We start from the raw sequence: 21,138 nt of genomic DNA, 5'->3' as shown, positions 1-21,138 counted from the left end.
GCCTGAAGGCGGTGCTTGGTTTTCGGGGCCCCGTACGCGGTTAGGCTCCCAAAAAGTCCCACATATGTGGTATCCCCGTACTCAGGAGAAGCAGCAGAATTTATTTTGGGGTGTCATTTCACATATGCCCATGGCATGCGTGAGCAATATATCATTTAGTGACAACTTTGTGAAAAAAAAAAAAAAAAAGTTTGTCATTTTCCCGCAACTTGTGGCAAAATATAAAATATTCCATGGACTCAACATGCCTCTCAGCAAATAGCTTGGGGTGTCTACTTTCTAAAATGGGGTCATTTGTGGGGGTTTTGTGCCATCTTGGCATTTTATGGCCTTCAAAACTGTAATAGGTAGTGAGAAGTGAACTCAAAAATTTACGCCCTTAGAAAGCCTGAAGGCGGTGCTTGGTTTTCGGGGCCCCGTACGCGGCTAGGCTCCCAAAAAGTCCCACATATGTGGTATCCCCGTACTCAGGAGAAGCAGCAGAATTTATTTTGGGGTGTCATTTCACATATGCCCATGGCATGCATGAGCAATATATCATTTAGTGACAACTTTGTTAAAAAAAAAAAAAAAAAAAGTTTGTAATTTTCCGGCAACTTGTGGCAAAATATAAAATATTCCATGAACTCAACATGCCTCTCAGCAAATAGCTTGGGGTGTCTACTTTCTAAAATGGGGTCATTTGTGGGGGTTTTGTGCCATCTTGGCATTTTATGGCCTTCAAAACTGTAATAGGTAGTGAGAAGTGAACTCAAAAATTTACGCCCTTAGAAAGCCTGAAGGCGGTGCTTGATTTTCGGGGCCCCGTACGCGGCTAGGCTCCCAAAAAGTCCCACATATGTGGTATCCCCGTACTCAGGAGAAGCAGCAGAATTTATTTTGGGGTGTCATTTCACATACGCCCATAGCATGTGTGAGCAATATATCATTTAGTGACAACTTTGTGTAAAAAAAAAAAAAAAATTTTTTTTGTCATTATTCAATCGCTTGAGGCAAAAAAATAAAATATTCAATGGGCTCAACATGCCTCTTATCAGTTTCCTTGGGGTGTCTACTTTCCAAAATGGGGTCATTTGGGGGGGTTTTGTACTGCCCTGCCATTTTAGCACCTCAAGAAATGAGATAGGCAGTCGTAAACTAAAAGCTGCGTAAATTGCAGAAAACGTACCTTAGTTTGTAGATGTGACAACTTTTGCGTAAACCAATAAATATACAATTATTGACTTTTTTTTTACCAAAGACATGTGGCTGAATACATTTTGGCCTAAATGTATGACTAAAATTGAGTTTATTGGATTTTTCTAATAACAAAAAGTAGAAAATATCATTTTTTTTCAAAATTTGCGGTCTTTTTACGTTTATATCGCAAAAAATAAAAATCGCAGAGGCAATCAAATACCATCAAAAGAAAGCTCTATTTGTGGGAAGAAAAGGACGCAAATTTTGTTTGGGTACAACATTGCATGACCGCGCAATTACCAGTTAAAGCAGCGCAGTGCCAAAGTGTAAAAAGACCTCTGGTCATTTACCAGCAAAATGGTCCGGTCTGAAAGTGGTTAAAGTGCTTCTTCCTGAGCCACACCTTTGTTGCCTTGGCGGTATGTTTTGAGTCATTGTCATGCTGCAAGACCCATCCACGACCCACCTTCATTGTTCTGACTGAGGGAAGAAGGTTCTCCTCCAAAATTTTGCAATACATGGCCAAGTCCATTGACCCCTCAGTGTGGCAAAGTCAGCCTGCACTTTTAGCAGAGAAACAGCCCCAAAGCATCATGTTTCCACCTCAGTGCTTGACTGTAGGGATGGTGTTCTTACAGTGCCTTGAAAAAGGATTCATACTCCTTGAATTTTTCCACATTTTGTCATGTTACAACCAAAAATGTAAAGTGAAAAGAAAATGAGAAATGATTTTCTACATTTTTTACAAACAAATATCTGAAAAGTGTGGCGTGCATTTGTATTCGGCCCCCTTTACTCTGATACCCCTAACGAACATCTAAAACTGCCTTCAGAAGACAAGTAAGTTTTAAATAGAGTCTATCTGTGTGTAATTTAATCCCATTATAAATACAGCTGTTCTTTGAAGCCCTCAGAGGTTTCTGTGGACAGATTCTCCCACCTGAGCTATGGATCTCAGCAGTTCCTCCAGAGTTACTATGGGCCTCTTGGCTGCTTCTCCGATTAATGCTGTCCTTGGCCGGCCTGTCAGTTTAGTTGGACGGATGGCCATGTCTTGCTGGGTTTGCAGTTGTGCCATACTCTTTCCATTTTCGGATGATGGATTGAACAGTGTTCCGTGAAATGTTCAAAGCTTGGGATATTTTTTGTAAAACCTAACTTTGCTTTAAACTTCTCCACAACTTTTTGCTTGACCTGTCTGGTGTGTTCCTTGGCCTTCATGATGCCGTTTGTTCACTAAGGTTCTGTAGGGTCATAGTCAGCAATTTTCTTCCTCACATTGTTGTCCATCATGACAACAATGAGAATGATCTGCTCTCTCCATGGGATCAGAGGCTGAACTGAGCTCTTTTCCATACTCTGGCCAGGAGAAGCAGACAAAATCCCTGGTCTCCTCCATGGGCCATAATCAGTTTGTAGAAGGCTAGCCTCTAGTCCCCTCCAAAAGCCAATATCTCGGTTGGGTCTGTCACATTTATGAGATTGTGTTCTTAAAGTGTTGATGTTGGTGTAAATCATCTGGCTTTTGGGCAGGTAGCTTCTACACCCCAGAGGATCTCCATGGTATCATTGGCTAGTAATGTAATGTAACAACAATGTAAATTGAAGTGCCACACCACTGCTAAAAGGTCCAGATACAAACGTATTCCAATAAAAGCTAGGAGAACCATCCAAAGAGTATTCAGTGCATTTAGGGTCCAAAATCAAGCCCTTTCATCAGTGTTTGTCACATCTGCATATTTTAGTAGTGGGCGGTGCTTTGTTTTACGTTTTTGCTACTTGTATAGGGGGGTCTGTAGAGTGCAAAATCTGGTAAGCTTGTTTAATTAAGCTTTAAGAAAAAAATCTGGAAGCTTCTATGCAGAGCTGCACCAGGCTTTGCACTTTCCAGTTTTAGTCAGTCAACCCATCTATGTCTACTATAGATTAGACATGGGCGCCGTCAATAAATTTGTTTCGTTCTGTTCCGTTACGGTTTGTATTAAAATTAATTCGTACTTCGTATTTCGTATCCGAAATTCAATTTCAATTCGTACGAAATACGAATTGTCGTTAGGTTCGTTAACTTGTACGAACGTTCTTTACGATGAATTTAAAGGCAAAAATATACCTCAATATGACAGTCGATGCTGATAGAAGTTTGGTTTTTATCCCAAATACGAAATTCCGTTGAAGAATTTCTGATCCGAAATATGAATTTTCGTTAGATTAGGGGCTCCCACCATCCCTGTGCTGTGCTGACTTCCTCCTGGGGATTCGTATTTCGTACAAAATTCGGACGCATGGCAATTCGTATTTCAGATCCTCCCGAACGTACGAATTTAGGGAAATTCGTACGAAACAAATCGCACATGTCTACTATAGATACAGTAAGTTATTTACTGGTACTATCATGAATGAACTCGTAAATCTGTGCCTGTATTAAAAGTTTGGGTCCAAAAACCTGGCCCCTCCATGCATGATGCTGTTCGTGTTCTTCAAAGCCTCAAGTGCACTTTAAATACCTTCTTACTGTGTGTCCATGGAAGGCTTGCTGCACGGGAGATGTAATGGATACAGTAATGGTGCGTGTAAAACAAATGACAATAATAAAGTACAGGGATAAAAGCTTCTAGTGCAAGTAAGAGACAGGACAGGTGATCATGTTCATTGTGCTCTATAAGAAACCGTATTCTGTTATCACAGCTTAATATTCTGACCTATGGGATATTTATAAAGGCTTGGGGCTTTTTAGAGGAACCGCCATTCCAAATTATTTAGGGAAAGGAATGAGCGGATCAATCACTAAATTCCCATCCTTTCATCTCTAATAGTCTAATGGAGTGTTTTATTTATATACCATTCATTGTGCTGGGCGTCCTCCCTTGTTTGTTAACTTTATTATATTGTCATTTTCACTTTGTAGTGCTGTATGTAACCATAACAACATAATCTTTGCAGCACCAAATGATGCAAAAAAAAAAAAATCTATACTGACACACTTTAACAAAGGATATTTTAACAGCTTAGGGGTTCACGCAAGTTGTTTCTGTCTGTACACTGTATGCGTGTGCCGTTTGTGCTAACGTTTACATGTGTACCGTGTACATGCACCCTGGCGGCTGCTGCAACTGTTCAGGGTCAACATGTACATATCAACAATGTGTAGCCAGGTGTGAATCCACCACTGATTACACATTTTTGATGTTTACATCTCTCCCTGAATAAGTTATCCAAGTGGAGGCACGTGCGCAGAATGACCTTGTCAAATTCTAAATGAATGAGGCCAAGGTTATTCTGCACATGCGTCATCGCTACATGAATGACTCATTCAGGGGAGGACATCAGTAATCAGTGTTGGTGTCACTGGCTACACATCAACTTCTTTATCTTCCATTAGAATTATAATTCTGTCCATGCAAGAAGATGTCATCACTAATTGTCAAGGAATAGATTGTTGCCACCTTGTCTGCTGATTGGGCAATAAAAGAGCAGCAATACTCTGAACCATGGTATGCCATAAGCCACAGCGCTGCAAGGGAGATCTGTGAATGAATGAACTGCAAAGTTGAATCTATCACCATGACAGACCAACTTGTAGTTATGAGTAGAACATATGTGGGGTAATTAGCACACTCATAGTCCATTGACACTTCCTACAGCTCTCCAACGAAAGCTCATAAGGGCAGAGAGCTGGAGGAAGAGTTGCAAGAGCCTGGCATTGCACCCACAATCCACTGATGCTTTCCAGGCTCCTGTAAAAAAATAAAAAGTAAATGTTGTGACGGAAGGCGTGGGTGGAACAGAACACACACAGAGAAAGCAAGAGGGATGTTAGGGCCTCTGACCAGCAGATTAAAAAACAGGGAGCCAGAAAAGGAAGGCCGCAGGGCAATAATTCCAACACCGTGAGAAACATACAATAACAGGGGGGCAATAAGACACATCAAGGTATAAGTTCAGGGGCACAGGGCAGCAATTTAATATAGCAGAGTCACATGGCAAAATAACAGGTAGCAGGCCACGAACCAGTACAGCAAAGTCTGAGGACACATGGCAGAAATGTAGGAACTCAACAGCCAACAGTGGCCATAGCAGAAGAAGTCCAGGCAGAGTGGCCAGGAAAAGGTCCTTCACAAAGCTATCATGGGTCCTCGAAGAGCTGTGTGTCCTGGTCTCAGCTTCAGGGCCACACAGACAGTAGTTGAAAGAAGAGCAGAGAATAAAGTAAAAGTCCCAGTGTCCAGTATGCCACACAGAACAAAGGTAGTGTCAGCAGTCCTATGTATTTTCTAGTCTCCTTCTAGTGTACCTGCAGCCATCAGTTACTCCGTCCATCACTGTAGAGACAACAGACTGACACCCTTCTTTGTTATCTGTGTTTTTAAATCCCAATAAGTGTATATTGATTGGTTTCTGCAAAAGTTTTAGCATCTATAAACTATGGGATATATTTATGGAATTTTTATTTACTTATTTATTTACTAGTAATGGCAGCGATCAGTGACTTTTAGCGGGACTGTGACATTGTGGCAAACAAATCTGACACTAAGTGGCCATTTTTTGGGGACAGGTGACATTAATACAGTAATCAGTGCTAACAAAAATGCACTGTCACTGTACAGATGACACTGGCAGGAAAGGGGTTAACTTCGGGGGCAATCAAAGGGTTAAACGTGTCCCTAGGGGGTTCTTTCCAACTGTGGGGGGTGGGCGAAAACAGAGATCCGTGTTTCTATGTGTCAGAAACGCAAGATCTCCATGTTCCCCTCTGACAGAACGGCGGTCTGCCTTGTTTACATAGGCAGATCGCCATTCTGCCTCTCCTCAGAATGATCGCCGGGTGCCAGTGGACATAACTTCCACCAGGCCCGCTGATTGCCCCCATCTGCTGTGTCCAACCACAGCAGGAGCGGGTCACTGTGCACAAAATCACGTACAGGTACGTGATTTCACGCAGGAGGGCCACCCTGCCACAGTATATCTGTGCGGGACAGTCCAGAGGTGGTTAAGGTGAGCACTGCAATAAGAATTCAAACTGTTTTAATTGAAAATATACTGTGCCTTCCCTTTAAGTATAAAGCAGATGTAGAAACAAAGAAATAGAGCAAGAATTGGCTGTACAGAGTAAAAAAATAGATTTACAGGTAGTAGTCAAGTGACCATCTGTTTTTTTTATTTTTTTAAATACAAGTTGATCTTTACATTATTCCTAGTGTAGACCATCCCCAGCAAAAGTTTCTCTAACATTTTTCTCCAGTTTTTTTGTGCTACTTTTTTCTTTCAAGTGATTCTGCAGTTTTCAGTGGAAAATAAGCGCCATTTCACCCCGTGCTGCCATCTCAGTGAAAGGCAGCACAGCAGGGAGCATCCCTGAAAAACACATATTATTCTTCATGTGCAGGTGGGAAATGTTCCAGCATCTCAAATACGTATTTGTGGAGTTCCCAAGTTCTTCATCCTCTTTTATACTTGAACAAAGCCCACAAACAGCACATACAAATACACAATTATTCTGCTTAATTCCTCCTGTTTACAGAGATGTGTGTGTTTTTTCCTTGTTTAGTTGCATTATTACACTTGCAGCAGGGCTTTATGCGCTTTATGCTGCATGAAAGTTTATGCTGTTATCATTCACTGATGTTTTTTCTCAGCTCTCCTTAAAGTTTATGACTGTGCAAAAGAAAAAAAAAAACATACGCAGTACATTTCTGCACATTTCCCCATGTTCTAATTCTTTAAGGACCCTGCAAGTACAGAAAAAAAGACTTGCTGATCTGACCGAAATGCATTCACCTCCATAGCCCTGTAGTGGGCTGATTAAAGTAGAAGTAAACTCCCCTATCGTTTTCATCCACGGAAGCTGCCATCTTTGCCTCTGTTTAATCTTCAGCTGCCACGGTGCTGCACATGTGATCCGTTATGACACCAGCCATTGGATGGTTTGACAGTTTGGTTGAGAGCACAGCCAATGTGTAGTTAGCATTCCCGGCATGCCATTTTTTGAAACTGTTTAAATCCATGGGTTTACTTCCACTTTAACACGCAGAATTTTTGTGGTCTGAGTGGTGTCAGCCCTGTTCAGTTTATTTTGTAACTACTCAATCCCTCCCACTTTCCGATCTACAGGACATAGACATTCATTCTGTGGTCCTAAGATAAGAACTGGGAGGGCTAAATCGTTTTTAGGATAAAACATTTGCATATGGCACGATCAACAGTTTTTTAAATGTATTTTTATTACTTTTACAGATATAACAAAATGCTTTCAATGGTATATTTAGCAGACCAAATGAGAGAAAATAAGAGAAGATTATTGTTAGGGTTTACATACAATTTAAAATGACTGTTGCTATTCAAAAAGGCTCCGTACAAAAGAAGAATGTTTCCTGAGTCTTCTTTCCCCTGTTGAGCTATGGCCTCCAGCAGAAGCTTCAACATCTGACACTTCCAAGGTGTGTTGAATAGCTGCATCCCCCAGTTTCTGTCCACCTCCCCATATGTCACTACATGACACATAGGGAGTTATTTACTAAAACTGAAGAGTGCAAAATCTGGTGCAGTGCTGCATAGAAACCAATCAGCTTCCAGGTTTTGTTGTCAAAGCTTAATTGAACAAGGTGAAGTTAGAAGCCGATTGGCTACCATGCACAATTGCACCAGATTGTGAGTGTTCCATTTTTTCCATCTCCCCTGACCATGGTGGTCGGGGGAGATGGAACCACAGCATAGCTCCCAAACATAGGTCCCAACTATCCCTAATTTCGAGGGACTGTCCCTGATTTGGAGCAATGCCCTTCTGTCCCCTATTCCTCCTCATTTGTCCCTCATTTTGGTCTGATCTATATAGATGTATATAAAATGCACTTTTTATCTTTTCATCTGATTTCTAAATGTCTGTATTTGTAAATTCCAAAAGCCAATATAAAGGAATAGTAGTAGTAAAAAAAAGCACCTGTGGGTTTAACCAATCTTGTTTTTTGTACAATTCTCCTTTAAGGGGGCATGGCCAGGGGTGTGTCCTATAACTGCATACTTTTGCTGATAGGTGTCCCTCATTCCTATCTCAAAAAGTTGGGAGGTATGCCTATAGATTTGTAGTGAGATGAAGGAGCAGTGAACCTCAATCCCTGGGCAGTACTAAGTAGGAAGCAAACCCTGCATAGTCAATAAGCCTACGTAACTACATTTTGCACATAATAGAAAATAGTTATATTTGGTGATTTGTACTTGAACTGCCCATGAACCCCAATGGTCTTTTCTTTGCGCTGTTTGGTTGTCTGGTCATGTGATCTTTTTAGGTCAGGATTTGGTCCTTTCTTGTAATTGGATTCAGGGACCATATTGACCGGTAGCAAAGACTGCGATTGAAGGGAGCTGAAGCTGATTTTACCTTGTACCTGACAAACTCAGAAGTAAATCACTAATCTGACCAGAATTATACAACACAGAAAGGCTTTCAGATTTCACTTTATTGGCTGTTTTAACAGTCTTTAGCCTCTGCCGCAGGCAAGTGAATAATGTCCCCTCTCTATTGCTTTACCACTTCACAGTTTGGTATAATACAGTCAGCTATAGGACACTCAACATAAACCAGAATATTCCTTTTGATAACAGATAATACAATATCCCTATTTTAAAGGCTTTGTCCACATTGTTGCTCGCATATGAATAAGTGCTGGTTAGTTGTTTAACAACTTATTTCAGGAACTCCACTGGTTAGATATGCCTAACAAAAGTAATAGACTTTTAGTAATAATGGTATATAAAAACAAATAGCTGTGGTGTATTTCTTATGCCGCGAACACACAACCGGACTTTTCGAGGGACTAGGTCCGACGATCTTTCCGACTGACTTTCGGCGGAGTTCCGACAGACTTTCCGAATGAACCCACTTGGCCACACACAATCACATCAAAGTCCGACGGATTCGAATGTGATGACGTACGACTGGACTAGAATAAGGAAGTTCATAGCCAGTAGCCAATAACTGCCCTAGCATTGGTTTTTGTCCGTTGAACTAACACACACACGAACGGATTTCTCGGTCCGGAGGAGTTCCAGTGGAAAAATTTTAAACATGTTCTATTTCTAAAGTCCGCCAGATTTTTGGCAAGCAAAGGTCTGATGGAGCGCACACAAGATCGAATTGTCCAACGGACTCGTTCCATCGGACCTTTGCTGTCAAAAAGTCCAGTTGTGTGTACGTGGCATTAGAGAAAGTGGCATAGATCATTATGGCCTCAATGAAGTAGTTGAAGACACATCTGCAGAAAAGCCTTTCAATTGGAGTATTGGAGAGACTTAGGAAACCTATGGCATTTTGAGACATTGATTCCCACCTAAAATTGAAGTTTCAGTGAAGTTGGTCTTTAACATGAATCTAAAACCTTGTTACGTTACCTTATGTACACAGCCCAGGCCACTCCAAAATGTACTACATTGTTAGCAGTTTACAGATGCTCGCTCACCATTAATCCAGGCTCTTGGTGACTGCAGATTCTAGAACAGAGCTGCTCTTGGAAGCCACAATTAAAAAACAGAAAGTGTGTTTAGAGATGACCGCCCCTGCCTTCCAATCCCAACTACAGATCTGTGCTAACAGCTGCAGCCAGATTAGAAATGACAACAGGTTTTATCTATAGTTTTCAGTTACCTACCCCTCTTTGCTCCATTGCTGTTCCATTCCTACTGTTTCCTGTAAAATATTCATTAGTTTCAGGTATGGGGTGGTATTGGCTCTCCATCACACGATGCAGCACTTAAAGCGGAGTTTCTCCACGTCTCGCACAAGCGGAGCAGGGAACCAGGCTTTAAAGCTGTAAGGCTTCACTTCCTGATTCCCTTACGGAAGATGCCGGCGCCTCCACCCGGAGCCGAGGGACGGGACGGTTTCAGGTGAGGACATCGCGGGTACCCTGGACAGGTAAGTGTCCTTATTTTAAAATCAGCAGCTGCAGTATTTGTAGATGTTGGCAGAACTCTGCTTTAAGTTGTCACTTTTAGACATTTACCATGACTGCACTGGGTAAATGGTGTGGAGGAAAGGTAACATAAGTGGCAAGCTACACTATTGAGTTCATTTGTTTCCAGTGAAGAGTACTGTTAATGCTATAGCATTTTCAATAATTGTGCACCCTCAAACTTGTGGCTGCAGTTTGGGGAAGGCTCTTTACTGTTCCATTATCACTGTGCCCCTGTGCACAAAGCTAGATCTATAAACACATAATCTGATTAGTTTGGTGTAGAGGAACTTGACTGGCCTGCACAGTACCCTGACCTAAACCCTAGTGAACACTTGTGGGATAAATTGTAATGCTGTTTGTGAGCCAGATCTGCCCATCCATCATAAATATCTGACCTCACAAATGCTCTTTTAGAAATTAGAAAATTATGACAGTGTCAGGAACTGGGTCTGAACCCAACTGCCTCTGCCAGTAGCTATTCTTGTTGAGACACCTGAAATGTTGGACAGCTCCCTGCCTGACCCCTTGGACAAACTTTCTGTCTTGTTTCTGGTGGTCCTTGAATTCCTTGCTCCTCTCATGAACTTATTATTTAAGCCATGCTTTGCGCTGTTTTCCAGATTATTGTGCTCTTCTGCAGCCAATATCTTGCCCCTTATGTTCCTGCTGCCATCCACATCTTCATTACTGTCTGTTACTGACCTTTGGCTTGTTCCTCGTATATACTTTGGCTTGATCCCAACCTGCAATCATTTGTTATCGATCTGTGGCTTCTTCCTTGACTACGCTTCCATTTGACCTGACCTGTAACTACTTGTTACCCACTTTTGGCTTGTTTACTGACTATGCTTCCACTTGATCCCTACAGTGAGGGAAAAAAAGTATTTGATCCCTTGATGATTTTGTACGTTTGCCCACTGAGACAAAATAACAACAAAAATATCCAGAAAAGCGGATTTCAAAAAAGTTTTAAATTGATTTGCATTTTAATGAGTGAAAAAAGTACCCCTTGAAATAAGATCCCTTCACAAAACATGACTTAGTACTTGGTGGCAAAACCCTTGTTGGCAATCACAGAGTTCAGACATTTCTTATAGTTGGCCACCAGGTTTGCACACATCTCAGGAGGGATTTTGTCCCACTCCTCTTTGCAAATCCTCTGCAAGTCACTAAGGTTTCGAGGCTGACATTTGGTAACTCATACCTTCAGCTCCCTCCACATATTTTCTATGGGATTAAGGTCTGGAGACTGCCTAGGGCACTCCAGGACCTTAATGTGCTTCTTCTTGAGCCACTCCTTTGTTACCTTGGCCGTGTGTTTTGGGTCATTGTCATGCTGAAAGACACATTCATGACCCATTTTCAATGTCCTGGCTGAGGGAAGGAGGTTCTCACCCAAGATTTGATGGTACATGGCCCCGTCCATTGTGCCTTTGATGCGGGGAAGTTGTCCTGTCCCCTTAGCAGAAAAACACATCCAAAGCATAATGTTTCCACCTCCATGTTTGACAATGGGGATGGTGTTCTTGGGGTCATAGGCAGCATTCCTCCTCCTCAAAAAACGGTGAGTTGAGTTGATGCCAAAGAGCTTGATTTTGGGGAACAAATACGTTTTTCCTTCACTGTACCTGCTTCTTTTGCTACCTGGTGTGATGATCCTGAGGACCGTGAGTAAGCAGAACCCATTTTTACCATCCGGAGCTTGGATGAAGACCAATTAATGCTTAGACCCTGCTGCTTGGGTGAGCCTGTGTCACCCGCAAGGGGAATCTGCTTGGGTATTTATCCTGCTGGTTTTGTGAGCCTTTCCACTGCTATAGCCACTGGCCCCTGAGCCTGACTCCTGATCTTAACACACAGACACACTCCAAATTTATTTTAGAAAGCCTTCCTAAATAAGTAAATGTTGTTATGGTCTCAAAGAGGAGAGGGCAACTTTATATTAATTCCCATGACTTTGGAAGGTAATTTTCAACAAACTCTTAGCCCTTGTACACACGGTCGGACATTCCGACGGAAAATGTCCGATCAGACTGTGTTGTCGGATAATCCGACAGTGTGTGGGCTACATCGGACTGTTTCCGTCAGAATATCTGACCGACAAAGTTTTAGAGCTGGGCTATAAAATTTTCCGACAACCTGTCCGATCGTTGGTAGAGAATTCCGATCGGACTAAGTGCCACGCATGCTCAGATCAAATTCCTAGACCAAATCTATTGGCTACTAGCCTGAACGTAGTCCCGTCATAACTAAATAACGTCATCACGTTACGAACGATCAGATTTTCCGACAACTTTGTCCGACCGTGTGTATGCAAAACCAGTTTCGGACAAAATCCGTCGGACAAAATCCGACGGATTTTGTTGTCGGAATGTCCGACCGTGTGTACAAGGGCTTAGAAGTCTGACGGTCAGGTGTCTACAGAACTTTGGCTGTATAGTTTATCAAACAAACTTTGCCCTGAATGGATACAGGTTTGCTTTAGCCCCGACAAGTTGTGAGTTATAAATGTATATAAGTAACTTTACTGATCTTTAGCTGTGGGTTTCCCACTGTAGGAAATCTTCCGTCACACAGTGTTTCACATCTCTTCCAAAGATATAATGTGACCATACATAATTGTCTGTGCTTTGCATTCCTTTGAAAGCTACTGGATGCAAATTATATTTCTGTTATGATGAAAGGATTTATTTCCATCTAGATTATGGAGGGCAGCACCTTTTTAGAATAAATGGTTGATAATGTGGCTACTTCGGTCCAGGCATCTTGCACCGTAATGTAGTTCATTGTCAGTAAATCAATACAGGGGGACAAATTGTAAAGATAGCACTACAGTTACATCCAGATCCTTGTTAGCACATTAAATCATCAGCAGAGATGTGTCACCATGGAGCAGTAATCCATTCTGGGAATGCCAAACTTACATGTAGCTTAAAGGGAATTTCCAATGGTTTTCCATATATTGTTTTTTTACTTTGGTCAGGACTAAATTATATGTTTTCCCTTTTGTTTATGCTGTTATGTATACAGTACAATATGATATAATAAAAATTTTCAGAAATTCTTACTATACATTAGAATTTTTGTTGTAAAAAAATAATGTTAACAGAGATAAATAGTTCAAGCTTAAATGTATATACATAATTGAAAGAGTTAGAGCAGCTTTATATATAAAACCTACAGAAAGGGGATGCCACACAACCTTCAGTCCAACTAAATGATTTAATCTCCTTTAATCTCCTACTGCAGTGAAATGGTACATAATGGGCCCCCCATCCCTGTAAAGGGCAGGAATGAATAAGACTGTTTTCTGTGCTTCTGTTTATGTGCTGTTTTACTCATTTTACATTCAAATAATAAATCCTTTTGTTGGATTGAAGGTTGTGCAACATCCCCTTTCCGTGTATTATTAATAGATTAGCGGTGTGGAGCCCGCTGGTTACCTGTGTGCCAATTGGGACTGCCTGGCTTTCCAGGCAGCTCAACCCATCACCTATTATGGACATGTCTTTGCTCAGGGCTAGAATTCTGATAAAGGTGGAACATGCCTGCACGTGGTCGGCACAGCCACTTGTATCCTTGTGTAACAGAAAAACAACAGAATAGAGAAATTCTAGTCTGATTTTACGATTTCTGGGCACTTTCCTTTAGATTTACAAAACTGTATTATGTGAGACTTACTTATGCCATCCACTCAATTTGTATCCAGTCAAGCAGGTCCTTTTACTACATAGTTATAGGTGGATCTAAATTATACCTGCTATGGCCACTTCTTACTTCTTCTGGCCATAGCAACTAAATTAATCAACTTGAATGCAAATTGCAAACCAGGGAACCTTGCATTCGATCGATTTATAAGCTGTAGAACAATTTTAACTGCAAGATGATTGGCTGTGGGAAACTGTTGTTGATTGATTTTTATTGATCAAACAAATATTTGCTTGTGCATTGGAGAATTGATCTAAATACAGATAGATTAAACTATTGTTCTTAAAGTGGTTTTAAAGGCAAAAGTTTTTTTTTACTTTAATGCATTCTCTGCATGATTTAACTGACAAATGCGCGGTCGTGCAATGTTGTACCAAAACATAATTTGTGTCCTTTCTTTCCCACAAATAAAGCTTTCTTTTGGTAGTATTTGATCATCTGTGGTTTTTATTTTTTTGTGCTATAAACAAAAGAAGAGCGACAATTTTGAAAAAAGCACAATACCTTTTACTTTTTGAGCAATAATAGTATAATAAAGTATCCCAGTTTTTTTTTCAACATTTTTTTTCCCTCAGTTTAGGCAATCAGTGCTATACGAATACTGTATAAATGTCACCGGCAGGAAAGGGGTTAACACTAGGGTGGGATCAAGGAGTTAACTGTGTTTCCTCTCTGTGTTCTAACTGTAAGGGTGATGGGACTTGCTAGGGGAAGAGAGAGATTGGTGTTCATACTGTGTACACACACAGATTGCTCTGTCACGAGCGATCACGGATGCCTGGCGGTCATCTTGCCTGCTGGGCACTCGCATTTGCTAAGGGGGCAATCATGGGGTGCGTGTCACAGGGCAAAGCGACATAAGATAATGTCGCTTCGCCCAACCGTGCCATTTTACATCAGTAAAACTGCGGTGGCTGGTCGGCAAGTGGTTACATTTTTTCTAACCCTTGCTGGTTACAGGGGGCGAAGTGTTCTGTGCTATACTTGTTTGTCTGACATGTTCCTTCTCTGGAGATACCTACATGCCACATGTACACACGGTGGGGAGTCTGTATATAATAATATACCATATTGTACTTGATTATAAATTAAAATTTTTAATATGACTTATGGCTACTGCACTTCATTTTCTATCATGGGATATACGAGGACTGGGTGATGGAGTAAAATGAGTGGCCTTATTCTCTACTTTATAAAAGTATACCTCAGAGCAGAGGTATGTTTACAAGAAAGGCACTTGCAACCCAAAACTTTGTCCATCCTTAAACACGGCCTCTATCATACTCAGTTCCACTCCACTTACACTGCCTAATCCAGGGGGGGTTAGCATCTTGATAGCTAATGTGACACCTTTCACATTATTGCATTCCTTAATTAATGACCAAGGGAGATATATCTTGGTGAAAGGTGTTTCCTCCATCATTACAAATATGTATATCCCTCCACCATTCTCCCCTTTAAAACCTAAATAAATTGTCCCAATTCATGGCCCAGCACTCTAATGTTCCTCTCTGGGTACTGGGAGACTTCAATACAGTGATGGATAGGAGGTTGGATAGATTCTCGTCACACTCCACAGTTGGCACTGTCTCGGGTGGCCCAACCCCTTTTGCTAAATTGATCTGGGAACTGGGTTTGAGAGATGTATGGAGGGAAAGACTCCCACGGTGCAGAGCTTGTCGTGCTATTCAGCTTCATACCACTGCTTGTCACTCAAATACTGTATATGTGCCTGGGAAATGCTGAGGCACAGGGTAGGATTGACTCTGCAGCATATGCTCCTAGGAATATATCTGATCACTCTCCTCTCATCATTGGAGTTAATTTTTCTCAAAAGAAACAGAATAGACTTATAATTAATCCTTTTTGGTTCACATTGTTCCCAGAAAAGGATCCCTTCCCTAAGGCAATAGGGGATTTCCTTCATATTAAACGAGGTACTGCCAACTCCACAGGTGTGTGGGATGCCCTCAAGGCTCGTATGCGGAGACTTATCATTAAGCAGGTCAAAACTAAAACCAAGGAATGGGAAAACATCGTACTGCATAAAGCTGGCGAGGCAGAAGACCAATGTGGGGCTCCCACAGTAGACACAGAGCGCAGATAGCTAGAGGCCCAGGCCCTGTATCAATAGGTTTCTCTCAATGCGGCTGAAAATAAGAGATTCTTTATTAAACAAAACTACTTTAATGAAGGGGAAAACACGGGCCATCTCCTAGGAGTGATAGCAAGAGCACAGCAAGAGAATACACGTATAGACGCCATACAGACCCCACTTGGGGACACAGTTAGTGAACAGGCTCACATTGCCTCTGTGTTCACGGATTTCTTTAAAGATGTATACACATCTAAAGTGAATGCAACAGAGAAGGCACTTTCCCAATTCCTGGTCCATATATGAGGAAACTGAAAAAAAAGGGTATTATCTCTAGAACATATACACAAATGTTGGCTCATATACAGGTGCCTGATCTTCTGCCTTGCAGGGAGAAATAGGAAAGAGACATTGGTCCTATTGGTGGAGAAAAATGGGAGCAAATATTAAAAGCTGCACCCCTAGTGTCTGTGACACAAAAGCTATCACAGCTGTTTATTTTACATGTATAGGACCCAAGTACAATTACACTACTGGGGAAGAAGAGACTCACCCGTATGCCTTAAGTGTCAGGCTCACCCGGGAGACCTCATACATACAGTGCCTTGCAAAAGTATTCGGCCCCCTTGAACTTTTCAACCTTTTGCCACATTTCAGGCTTCAAACATAAAGATATAAAATTTAAATTTTTTGTGAAGAATCACCAACAAGTGGGACACAATTGTGAAGTGGAACGAAATCTATTGGATATTTTAAACTTTTTTAGCAAATAAAAAACTGAAAAGTGGTGCGTGCAAAATTATTCGGCCCCTTTACTTTCAGGGAAGCAAACTCACTCCAGAAGTTCAGCGAGGATCTCTGAATGATCCAATGTTGTCCTAAATGACTGATGGTGATAAATAGAATCCACCTGTGTGTAAGCAAGTCTCTGTATAAATGCACCTGCTCTGTGATAGTCTCAGGGTTCTGTTGAAAGCGCAGAGAGCATCATGAAAATCTACAAAGGAATGGTTCACAAATAAACATATCCAGGTGTTAGAATGGCCAAGTCAAAGTCCAGACCTGAATCCAATCGAGAATCTGTGGAAAGAGCTGAAAACTGCTGTTCACAAACGCTCTCCATCCAACCTCACTGAGCTCGAGCTGTTTTGCAAGGAAGAATGGGCAAGAATTTCAGTCTCTCGATGTGCAAAACTGATAGAGACATACCCCAAGCGACTTGCAGCTGTAATCGCAGCAAAAGGTGGCTCTACAAAGTATTAACGCAAGGGGGCCGAATAATTTTGCACGCCCCACTTTTCATTTTTTTATTAGTTAAAAAAGTTTCAAAAATCCAATAGATTTCATTCCACTTCACAATTGTGTCCCACTTGTTGGTGATTCTTCACAAAAAATAAAAATGTTATATCTTTATGCTTGAAGCCTGAAATGTGGCAAAAGGTTGAAAAGTTCAAGGGGGCCGAATACTTTCGCAAGGCACTGTATGCTGTGGCAATGCCCCAAACTCATTAGATATTGGAATAATGTTGTCATGACCATTAATACTATATATCAGGTTCAGCTGTCTGTAGATCCCTTGGTGTGCTTGCCGGGAAGTCTGGACGAGGACTTGTACTCCCCTCCTGTTTAAACTACATTATTTGGCCAGAAAGCTTATAGAGAGGTATTGGTTGTCTACCCAGATTCCAGCGAGCAAGAAATAGACCCAAACAGTTAACAACATTCTTGTTTGTAAAAAGAATACCTAGAAAATCTCCTAAGAACTTTGAAAAAATATGACAATGTTAGTTGGGTGGCCCAGAGGTAGTTCCTCCACAACTGGCCCTCACCAGGCTACTACAATGTTGATAGCCCTGTGAAGATGTGTTTACAGTTTAAAGAAGCATGCAATGGTTGACACACATTATTGCGAGATGCAGTGGACAAGCTGCTTTTGTGGTAGAAGGTACATAGCTATAGGGTCATATATCGGGAGCAGAATACACTGGTATTGTTAGGTTGAAATGTTTTTTCTTTTTTTCCTTTTTGAAGTTTCCGCAAAAGGCAATATGGAAGATGTACTGTGAATTTATATAGGATACAGTATAATGACAAAATTAATACTCCCTGTATATGTAAAGCTGTTTTTGTTTTATGTATGGACTGTATATTTACATATCTGTATTGGAAGTGCCTTTTGCTTTTGTCACAATAAAAAAATAAATAAATAAAAAACCTTCTGCATGCCGCTCCCCACCCCCCCACCCTTATCCTTTCCCGAGCACGATCCAGTGGTGTGCATCAAAGCAGCGGCTCTCTCAGCTCTCTCCCACATTGGCTCAGAGACAGCAATGGGAGCCATTGGCTCCCGCTGCTGTCAATCACAGCCAGTGAGGAAACCTTTAATATCACTTTAATAGATTGTTTGATTCATAACTGATGAATCATATTTTACTCAATATTTTCAGTCGATTGCAAAATACAGAAACAATACTGTGCGTGCTAGGATGGTCAATGTTTTAATCAACAAGAATTGCTTGTTTGCGATCCATTGTAGTATAACCGACCACACATCTATAAGTGTCAAAGGACACAGTACAGAGATTGTACACACCAACTGTAAATTTTATGGCCAGAAATAGAGTTTATGTATTGCTTCTCCCAGATTTTCCTAAAATTAAGGTGGAGAAAAGGCTACATTTAGCATCAGAGCTTCTCTGTATAGGCTTGTTTGACCCACGCAGCTCAGCACAAAACACTGAAACAAAACTGAACAAAACTCAATACAAATGTTTTTTTTTCCCTTTGCTCTAGCTATTGTCTTCCCCTGCGATACATCATTTAGTATTTTTTGAAAATTCTGCTCCCATTTCCTTTCAACAGTGCACAGCTACACAGCTACAGTTATGTACGGTAACTGTTTTTGCTTAGGTCACTATTTATTTCAAGGTTACAAAGTGCCATTAGAGTCTTTTTTTTATGCCGGCCTTTATTGATGCACTTTGGGAGAAACATTTCCAACGGATTGATGCTTGTAAAGCACATGTCACAAGCACAGGAGCTAAAGGCAGGCGGCTGCATCTTCTCTGTTAGGCAATGTTTGAGGAATCATTGAACTGAAATTAAGCCAAAGTGAAAATAAACATTTGGTCTGGCAGCTAATTAGGAATTAATGCCCCATCTATTTCTAAATCTTTCTGTTTGAGTGGAATAGTGCTGGCTTCGGAGCAAATGAAACGGTGGACTCCATATAGAGAATGGCAGCGCTTCTTAATTAGTTCCTCTCCCAAGTTTAGTATTACCGTATTATTGTAATGATACTGACGCATGGTCACATGCTAAAATACTGTATCTTCCAGCCTGAATTGATGCAGTAATGAGTACATGGAAGGAGCCCTGATAAGGTAGTTGTTGTTTTTGTTTGACTCATTTGCCGAAAGGAGCTGGGAAACAATTAATTTGCACGCTGTAACGCATGCATTCACATGCACTCCTACATACATATGTACACGCACATGCCCATAAAGCTGGAGATCAGCTTTAATTCCAGCTTGAACCAATGCATCTATGTATATGCCATTAATGGCCAATGCCCCTGGAGGCTGGAAATTATTGAAGTAGACACCACTACTTGGACCAATGTAACTACACTGTGTGCGCAATTATTAGGCAAGTGAGTATTTTGACCAAATCATAATTTTTATGCATGTTGCCCAACTTCAAGCTGTATAAACATGAATGCTTATTGAATTTAAGCATATCAGGTGATGTGTATTTGTGTAATGTTGGAGGGTTTGGCTTAAGGAGATCAACACCCTGTATCAAAGTGTGCATTATTAGGCGGCTTCATTTACTCAGGCAAAATGGAGATTTCACTGACTCTGAAATCTCAAAAATTGTAAAATGTCTTTCAGAGGGATGCAGCACTCCTAAAATTGCTAAGATATTGGGGCATGATCACAAACAATCAAACTTTTTGTTGCAAATAATCAACAGGGTCACAGGAAACGTGTTGAGATAAAAAGACTCAAATTAACTGCCAAAGATTTGAAAAGAATTAAACGTGAAGCTACCAGGAACCCATTATCCTCCAGTGCTGCCATATTCCAGAACTGCAACCTATCTGGAGTGCCCAGAAGTACAAGGTGTTCAGTGCTCAGGGACATGGCCAAAGTAAGGAGGGCTGAAACCCGAACAAGACACGTACATTGAAACGTCAGGAACGGGCCAAGAAATATCTGAAGACATATTTTTCAAAGGTTTTATGGACCGATAAGATGAGAGTGACTCTTGAAGCACTAGATGGATGGGTCTGTGGCTGGATCAGTAATGGGCACAGAGCTCCACTTCAACTCAGATGCCAGCAAGATGGAGGCAGGGTACTGGCATGGGCTGGCATTATTAAAAATCTGCTAGTTGGACCTTTTTCGGGTTGAAGATGGACTCAAAATGAACTCCCAAATCTACTGCCAGTTTTTGAAAGACACTTTCGTCAAGCAGTGGTACAGAAAAAAGTCTGCATCTTTCATCATATTTATGCCGAACAATGCTCCATCACATGCATCAATGTATTCCACTGCATGGATAACCAATAAAGGCCTTAAAGATGAAAGAATAATGACATAGCCCTCTTTCTCACCTTACCTAAACCCTATTGAGAACTTATGGGCCCTCCTAAAATAGCAGATTACGGTCAAGGAAAACACTACACCTCTCTGAACAGTGTTTGGGAGGCTGTGGTTGCTGCTGCACAAAAAGTTGATCGTTAACAGATCAAGAAACTGACAGACTCAGTGAATGGAAGGCTTATGACGATTATTGAAAAGAAGGGTGGCTATATTGGTCACTGTTTTTTTTTTTTTTTTAAATGTCAGAAATGTTTATTTGTAATTTATGAGTTGTTTGTTTATTATTCTCACTTTAACAGATGAAAATTGAATAAGGTCCCTTTCACACATGCAGACAGTATGTCCGTATTTCATCCATCCGTTTGCGGATGAAATACGGACATACATGCATTCCTATGGGATAGCGGGTGTCTGATCCGCAGACACCCGCTATCGTCCGCCTCCGCTATTGTCCGATTCTGCAGACGGAGGAAAATCCTATTTTTCTATCCGTCTGCAGAGCCGATCGGATGAACACGGACAGACGGTCCGTGCTCATCCGATCCCCCATAGAGGAGAGTGGAGAGCTGACAGGGCGGTCCCTGCACAGTGTGCAGAGACCGCC

The 21,138-nt window shown here is 41.3% G+C and overlaps 1 protein-coding gene across 6 annotated transcripts in view; it reads left to right on the top strand.

The window, feature by feature from the left end:
• TSPAN9 (tetraspanin 9) overlaps window positions 1-21,138 on the top strand; it is a 575,797-nt gene that overhangs the window by 283,010 nt on the left and 271,649 nt on the right. The window lies entirely within an intron of this gene.

The sequence above is a fragment of the Lithobates pipiens genome, unplaced genomic scaffold (assembly GCF_037356315.1).
Source record: "Lithobates pipiens isolate NorthernLeopardFrog02 unplaced genomic scaffold, aLitPip1_a1.2 Scaffold_8, whole genome shotgun sequence".
Lineage (NCBI taxonomy): Eukaryota > Metazoa > Chordata > Amphibia > Anura > Ranidae > Lithobates > Lithobates pipiens.
This window is presented reverse-complemented; position numbering and strand designations above follow the sequence as displayed.